The following is a 9,017-nucleotide window of genomic DNA, read 5'->3' on the forward strand; positions in this document are numbered from 1 at the left end:
ACAGGATTCACAAGCTGAGTGCCCATGTGAATCAGCAATATGAATCACAAAGCTCTGCTCTGTTTATGGCAAATTGGCCCTGAAGACAAATAAAAAAATCAATCACTAATTTGCATGCTCTGCTTTTGATAGACTCTTTCATTTGAAGACAATTACTCTTATAATAGCAATAATGACACCTTACAATTTTACTTTGTATAATGCTTTCTTGTGTACTCCTCATAATTTTAATTTCTCTAAGTTTAGAGGTAAAATATATGACTTTTTAAAACTGATACAAAATGACAGACAGTTCAAAGAAAGTCCCAAGAGATACTAAAGCTCCAATTCTATAGTGCCTAGCCTAGATTATATTTAACCAGTATGTATGATATTTATCTGAATCCAGAATTTTATATGGGTCATTTGGGGTGATACAGTATGAGAAAAGGTAATGTATAGCCTTGTGATTAAAGCTTAAAACTAACTTGTATGTTTTCTCAGGGTACATCAGTTCAGTGGTCAGAAGTAAGTGACTACCACCTAGTCAGTTGTCACGTGTGCTAAATTCTGAAGATTCAAATTTAAATGAGACATTGCCTATGCTTATTTAGAGAGGAAGGACATCTAAATACAAAGAGCAGCAGATACAGAGGCCCAGGGTTATGGAGCAGCATGCTTTATCGATTAAATACAAGAGTTTACTATGGGCAAAACAGAGAGTAAAAGGGGGTGGAGGGAGTGAAGGAGTAACAAAAAATAATTAAGAGCAAATCATGGGGAGAATTATGGGTTTTGTTGAGATGCACAGACATGAAGGCAAATGAGCAACACTATTGGAGATGTTATATGTGATGGAGAGTGATATGAGCTGATTTTTCTTTTGTAGAAAGACCACACAGGTGACCTACTGATGAAGGAATGGAGGAAACCCAAGTTTGTAGTTTATGGTAATAATCCAGTAGGGAGATGATAACAGGGGTTATGGCAGTAGTAATAAAAATGAACAGGAAAGACTGAATTTGGTGTGCTTTATAGGTAAAATCAGGAAATATTAATGATTAAATATGGGGAGATGAGGAAACAGAAGTGTCAAGGTGACCTGTAAGTACTACCATGTCCAAATATCAATTCTGTATATTACGTCATATCTATTCCTATATCAGTCTACCCATTTTAGTAAATGACAACTTCCAGTTACCCAATTTCAAACTACAAAATAATTCCTTATCTTTCTCCTTTCACTTGCCACAACCCATCTGGCAGTAAATTTTGTTGCTTCTACCTTCAAGATACTTACAGAATATGACCATTCCTCAACAACTCCACTACTTCTATCCTAATCCACGCCATCATCTCTTACCTAGACTATTACAACAACATCCTGACAAGATTCCTTGCCCCTGCTCCCATTCCAGAACATATTCTCCAGGGTGATTAGTGATTCATCCAGAGTGATTTATTTCAAAGTAGGTCAATCTAATCAAGCCATTATTTCTAATTTCCAGTTTAAAAAACACAGGGAATGAGGAATTAGTTAAATGACACAAGGAAATGATTAGACAAAGCTCTTTAGGGTAACTGGTTCAGGCTCTTCAATAAGTTAATGTCCTAGGAAAAAAAAAGGATGGGAGTTGGAGAGCTGTACTACATTGAAATGAATGTAAGAGCCTAACAATCAAATGCAATACATGGACCTTAATTCTATACAAAAGCACTATAAAAGAAATTTTGGGGAAAATTAGGGAAATACGATCACCAATGTTTTGTTTTTTAAATGGATGTATACTAAAGTATTTCAGGATAAAATTTCATGCTATCTATATTTTAAAATATTTCAATGAATAATATATACACAAAACAAATATGGCATGATGTTAATGTGTTTAATGTACATAGTAGGTTTATGGACAATATGAACAAGAGTTTGCCTTTTTTATTGAAGTCCTCAGTGAATGAATAGGAATTAAATAAATACTTGTTGAGTGAAATTATAAATAGTAAAACCAAGTTTGGTGGAAAGACTAAACTGAGTTCAGAGCATGTTGACTTTGAGGACCTGTAGCATAGTTATGTGGAAATGTGTGGTTCTTTATTTGGCTTGGAGAGGTTGTGGCTTCAGATTTTTAGTGGGAAGATAAATAATTTCTCATCTGGTAGTTTCTGTTATTTCGTTAAAGAAAGAGGTAATGCCATCAACTGAAAACAGCACATAGATGAGACTTAAAATGATGGAAGTTGATGGTCTCTAATTTTACATACCTTCTTAAGTGAAGAGAAGAAATTCAAGGTTGAAGCTTTTGGGAATAGCAATATGTAAGGGGCAGACAGACCTAGAGGAGGCCATGAGAAAAGAACAAAACGAGATAAACAGACATAAGGAAAACAATTTGGTGTCATGGTGTCATGGTATTTGGTGTCATGTAAACTAAGGAAAATAAAATTTTAAAAAGAGATAGAGACCAAATGACCTAGCATTGGCCAGGGAAAATAAAGAAGAAATGGTATTCTTATGCATGACATTATGATGGCAAATGAAGAAAGGTGAAGTGGAGTGTTGGAGGCTTAATTTCACAAAGGAATGATATGTAGAAATAAATATCAAAATAGGCTACTCTTTAAAGGTTTGCTGAATACAGAATCAATCGAGTGACTTTTCTTTAGGATTAGAATGCATTTAAACACATTTATATGCTGAGAATGAGGAGATAATAGATTAAAAATTGAAATCAAGTACTGAGTAAAAGCATATGAAGGAGCAAGTTTTAGGAAGAAACAACAGATGACACAAGTGAACAGGCTGACTTTCAATAGGAGGAGAAACACTCAGGCTCATACAATTGGGAAGAACAATAGAAGGGTGCAGAGAAGAAAAAACTATAGGTAGAATACTGGGAATGAAGGATTTCACCCCAGTAGATTCTTTGAGAGTCAGAGAGTTGAGAGCTGGATAGAAAATTTGAGTAGAAAGGTACAGATTTGGAATTCTTATTTTGAGAAATAGGGATGAACTAATAATAAGTAAAGGTATGGATATGCACTGTGAAGGACTCAGTTGAGGTAAGAAATCAAGGATTTTTAGAGGCATTCATATACATAATTTTATAAGATTCTCCTTGCCATCCCTCTGGTTCTAAAAATAAATAAGAGGAATCTCTTACCCTTTGGGACAGCATGATGGACCTGGAGAATAGTATGTTAAGTGAAATAAGGCAATCTGAGAAAGACAAATATCACACGATCTCACTTATTTGTGGAATCTAATGAACAAAATGAATTGACCAACAAAATAAGACCTGAAGCATGGAACAGACTGACATACTTCAATGTGTGGATAGGGGGATGAGAAGAGAGAAACCAAAGAACTTATATCCTTATTTGCATATCCCATGGATACAGGCAACAGGGTAGTGAAGACCTGAGGTATGTGGTTAGGGGATGGGAAGAGGGAGGTAAAAGTGGGTAAATGGGAGGCATCTGTAATGCTATAAATAATAAAAAATATATTTTTAAAAAAGAAAGTCAGATTGTATGCTAAGAATTTGTAGGGCAGGTTCAGCAGCAGGGGGCAGTATTGTGTTATGGTTAAGAGTGAAGATTTTAGTCACACACATGGCTTTGAGTCCTGGCTCTCCTACTTACAAAGTATGTGAGCTTGGACAACCTCCTTGTCCTCTCAAAAAACTTAAGTTCTTCATCTATAAAATAGGGGAAGAATGCTCATAGGGTTGGTAAAATTAGATGGAAGAATCTATGCAAATTGCCTGACACTTAGTAAGTTTACAATAAACATTAGCTAGACATGAAACTAAAACAGGGGTGGGAGGGAGTTGAGAGGAATGATAAAACAGAAATTTATGTTATTGACAGGCAGCACTGGAAAGAAAGTGAGACTGTGGGGCTGCAGAACTGGAAGCAAATGAAGGAGTAAAGGAAATAGTCTTTTAGTAAGGGTGAAGAGCAGTGGTAAAGTTAGTGAGAGAGCTATATAAAAGGTAACTCTGAGACTGGTATTAACATTAGAGATTTAAGAAATAAAATAGTTCTTTGTAATTACAAAGGTCATGTTGTGAGCTTACACACTCAATATTGATGATATAGGAATCTTTAAGAATTGAACGAGTTGGGAATTGGGTAGGCAAAAATAAGAAATGCTATCTCTTTTGTGGAAGGTCTGGTCTTTCACCTTTGAGCCCTACTTTTCTGAAATGGTGATGATCATCTCAGGAAAGAATGATCCAGCTGACATTGCCTAAATTCTCATTAGACTTGTTGATAAATTACACATTGAGTGTATTCACTTAGAATTATAAATAAAAGTTACAAGGAATCAGAAATGTCCCTGTTGGCCAAATAAGCCTAATCTCCTCCCAGAAGGGAGATCATAAGATCTAAAGGTGGCTTGATGAGGATGATGTCCTGGTTGAGGGAGGATGCAGAAATGTCATGCTCTGGTGACAAAGGAGTGCTCTCAAACCAGGTGTTAAGTGGTCAAGGTACTAGCTTCCTTAGCATAGCTGGCGAGACTGACAAGGGCCCACTCCATAAATCCTTTTGCTGACTTGGACATGATTACTCTACAATTGGTACTTCTTATTACATCATCTTTCTTGTTTTAATAGATTTGTAGTACCTGTTATAACTTCCAGGATGATAACTTATGCTAATTGCATTTGAGGTTGGCTGCTTCCTAGGAAGACACTTTAATCTTATTAATAATATGTCATCCTACTGGATGGGTAACTTCAGGTGAGGCTTCCAAAAGCCAGCTGCTTCTGCTCACAGGGGAATTTCAAGAAGAAAAAATTCCCTTTCAGATAGTTTCCTGTTTCACCCTTTTAACTCTTGCATGTCTACTTTGGTTCCACATCGTCTTAGCTGTTTTTAGCATCTTGGAGACTGTTCATAAACTAATCAAATGTGCATAACTAAAGTGTATACTGCTAATGTATATAACTAGTGTTTATACTGCTAATGATATTTTACATTTTCCATAAAAGTCATTGTTTGAATATTTTTTTTACATGTAAAACATCCAACTTTTAAAATGTAAAATAAAGTCATTTCACTGTTCAGATAAATCTTTACTAGACTGCTTTCATTGGAAAAGCTGTTATGTGGATAATATATCAATTGACACCAGATCATTAGAGATGGCCTCTACAAATTCTTCATTCTGTAATTAATGAAATAAATCCATAAAAGTTAAGCCCCTTTCCCAAGGTCATACAGCCTTCTCAGTTGCATTTCAGAACAAACAGGAGAGTACTTACAGATACTAAAGTTACATGTGGGGAAAACTGTAACTCTCACCATCCCCTTCAACTTGGTGCTATCTCAATTTATCTGGAAAATCAATCCTTGATCAATATTTTCTAGTGAATATGCAGTTATTAGAAAAAATTATCAGTTATGTTGAATATGGCAACTATTAATACCCTCAAACTCACTTTTAAAGTAATCTAAAAAAAAGAAGGTGAAAGGGGTAGATAGAGGCACTACCATACATCACATAAATCTTTGTTACTTTGAAAACACATGTGTACACATCTCATTGTGTCCAAATCAGAAATCAAGAGAATATGTACAGAGTACATGGATTTTGCAAAGATCCAATATTTAAGATGAAAAAATAAAGTAACCACATTACTCTTTTGTTAACATGGGTTCTGATTGAATCAGTCATTCAGACTGCGCCTGATAGAATGTCCCAATTTCTGTTTTCACTAAAATGTCTGAATCAATATACCATTTAATTTTCTATAACTGAAAGGGAGAAAAGATTGCCCTTTTAATATGCTTATTTTCATCCTATATACTCAATTGTATGTATTCCAGAAGAAACAAACTGCAGTGTTGTTAGTGCCAACAGAGGGAGCTCAAAGACAAATTGAGAAACTGCAGAAACACATAAGAGAATGAGAACTTTTGGAGGGGTGAGAGGGTGTTCAAGAATGTATATCACTGGAAAGAAAGTCAGCAGCAAAAATAATTACTGAAAAAGTGCAGAGATGACTTAAATGAAGCCAAGTTTTGAAATCAATTAAAAGGGTCATTTTTTAACTCTCTTACCACTCCCACTTCCTTCCATCTGCTGATTAAAATGAATTCAACGAGGTAATATTAGCATCCATTTTCAGATGATTGGAAGGGGTAGTTAAGCAATTTTTGAAACTTTCTACTTGATTCCTTTAACTGTTGCTCTGAAAATATCTTAAAACTAGTGGCCCGGTGCATGGATTTGTGCACATTGAAAGGAAATTAATTGGAAGAAATATGTTAATATCACTATTCGCCCTTTCTCTATAATAGGAGTGTCAACTAAATTCCCAATTGACAATTACAGATGGAAACACATGGTTGAGATTAGTTCCAGTGAGAGCTTTATATGTATTGTGCATGTGCATATATATATATAATAAATTTGCTTAATTAGACCTGCTTTCTGATGTAACTCAACTTTTTCCAGCCCAGTGAAGCACCCCAACTTCTCGTTAAGATAATTGTCAGCAACACAACAGTAAATATCAATACAAAACAGATTATTATTGTAGATCAGGCAGGGAGAACAAAAGGTAAAAATATTTAACTGCAGCAGTGTTTGACTATATTATGCACAGTGAAAAAACCTGAAGTCATTTTCAAGGTCCACCATTTCTTCTTTTCAATCGGGTCAAGTTTCTAAACTTTCTAAATCTCTGTTTTCTGGCTAATGAAAAGAAAATAGTATTCCACTGAGTCTCCTATCTACCTACTCTAGGGCTTCTGTGAGGATCAAATGAGATGAGGCATGGGAAAACGCTTCACAGACATTTGGTTAAAGTGTGAAATGTTTACATCTGGCTATAAAGCAAGTTGTGTTCCTGGGCTAAAGAAACTGCAAAGAGGCTAGTCGTCGCTAGGGAGAGGAAGTCAGGTATTGCTACGTGACAGCATTACCTGGCACGCACAGCCACCATTTCTGGGCTGGGCTGGGCTGTGGGCCATATTTTGCACCATGGGGTCTCAGCAGCGTTGGCTGCGATTTGGTGAGCTGTCGCTTCCGGGTGATGGCGGGGTCTGTGTCCCACTTGAGAGAAGTTGAGTGTTGCTTTGTGGGCATCAGGTCTGTGGTGCCAGTGCGCATTGCGGCAGCTCCTGCCTTGAGTGCCTGCCTCCTGGTTGTCAGTTCACATCATAGCAACTGGTCAGATGGTCAGGCACTTAGCATATTAGCCTTTTACATTTATAGATATGTGCTCTTAGAGGATCAAATTAATTAATTATAAATTAACTAGAGGCCTGATGCACGAATTTGTGCACGGGTGAGACCCCTCTGGATGGCCTGCAGGGATCTGGCTGAAACCTGCAGTCCAACTCCACCTGCAGCTCCTACCTGCCGCTCCTGCTCATCCTGGCCCCACTGTGCCTGTCGCAGGCTCGTGCCCAATTAATCCTGATTGGGAGAGGCTCACACTGCAGCAGCAACACTCGCCAGCCATGAGCCCTGTGTCTGGCACCCTCCCAAGGGGAATGGCCTGTGGGATTGGGCTGAAACTGGCTCTCCAACATCCCCTGAGGGGTCCTGGATTGCAAGAGGGTGCAGGTCAGTCTGAGGGACCCCACCGGCGCACAATTAGGCTGGGGAGGGACCGCAGGAGGGCTCCAGGGTGTGTCTAGCCTATCTCGCTCAGTCCCAATCAGCTGACCCCAGCAACAAGCTAACCTACCAGTCGGAGCATCAGCCCCTGGTGGTCAGTGCACATCATAGCGAGCAGTTGAGCAACCTTAGCATATCATTAGCATATTATGCTTTGATTGGTTATTCGGCGTTCTGCTGTTTGGTTTATTTGCATATTACCCTTTTATTATATAGGAATTAAAGCTGGTTTTACTACACAGTGATTCTCCATATTTTAATGCTCATGTACCTTTATTTTAAGAGTTTTTTCCTTTCCTGAGCATAAACTTGGCCTAAATAAACTTTATAACTTATAACTATGTGGAATCCTAACTCAAACCATTATTGTGTAAACAACTTGATGCCCCACCTACATTCACATATTAATTTAACTAACATATATTTGTTGAGAATTTATGGACTGCCATATATAGTGCTATGACCTAAGGATCCACCAGGGAATATGATGGAGAAACTTATAATCTAGTGCTATTAATAGGCAATAACTAATCAAATAAATAAGGTAATTTTAGAGACATGAAGAAAAGAGGATAATGTGAAAGAGTGACTAGTGTGGGAGAGAAGGCACACCTCTCTGAGGGAGTGATATTAGCACAAAAACCTAAATAATGAGAGCCATGCAAAGATCCAGCCAAGTTAGACAACCTTGCTTAAAGGGCTTGTGAGTCATATGATATCTGTCTCAACTACTCAACAAAAGTAGCCACAGTCAGTAGCAAACAAATGGGTATGGCTGTGTTATAATAAAACTTTATTTACAAAACAGACCCACAAAATGGGAAGAGTCTTCTAGGCAAAGTAAACAGCAAAATCAAGTCCTAAATCATGAATAGGTTTGATGTTTTATAGGAATAAAAGGTCCAGTATGGCTGGTATACAGTGAGCAATGCAAGAGTGATTTCAGCTTCAGTGAGAGAGGTAAACAGTGGTCAGATCACATAGGGCCTTGTAAGCTGTGGTAAAGAGTCTGAATTTTATTCTACATATGGGATGATACTATTGGAGAAATTCTGGCTGCTGGTGTTAAATGGGTTGTAGGGAAGAAGAGTAGAAGTGGAAGACTAGTTACTAGCTAATTCAAGTGGGATAATGGTAGCTTTAATTAGAGTGATAACAATGGAGAAAGATAGCAATGGATGGATTCAGCATGTGTTTTGGAAGTAGAATTAATAGAAATTGCTGATGGAAAAAAAAAAAGAGAGAAATCTAGGGTTTTAAGCTTGAGCCATTGGTAGGTGGTGATATTAGTGGCTGAGTTGGGAGAGATTAGGAGAGAAGCAGGATTAGGGGCAAGAAAGATAGAAATCAAAAGCTATGTTTTGAACATACCACATAATCTCACTTTTTTGTGGAATCT

Source organism: Myotis nattereri (genome assembly GCF_964212035.1).
Source record: "Myotis nattereri genome assembly, chromosome: X".
Taxonomy (NCBI): domain Eukaryota; kingdom Metazoa; phylum Chordata; class Mammalia; order Chiroptera; family Vespertilionidae; genus Myotis; species Myotis nattereri.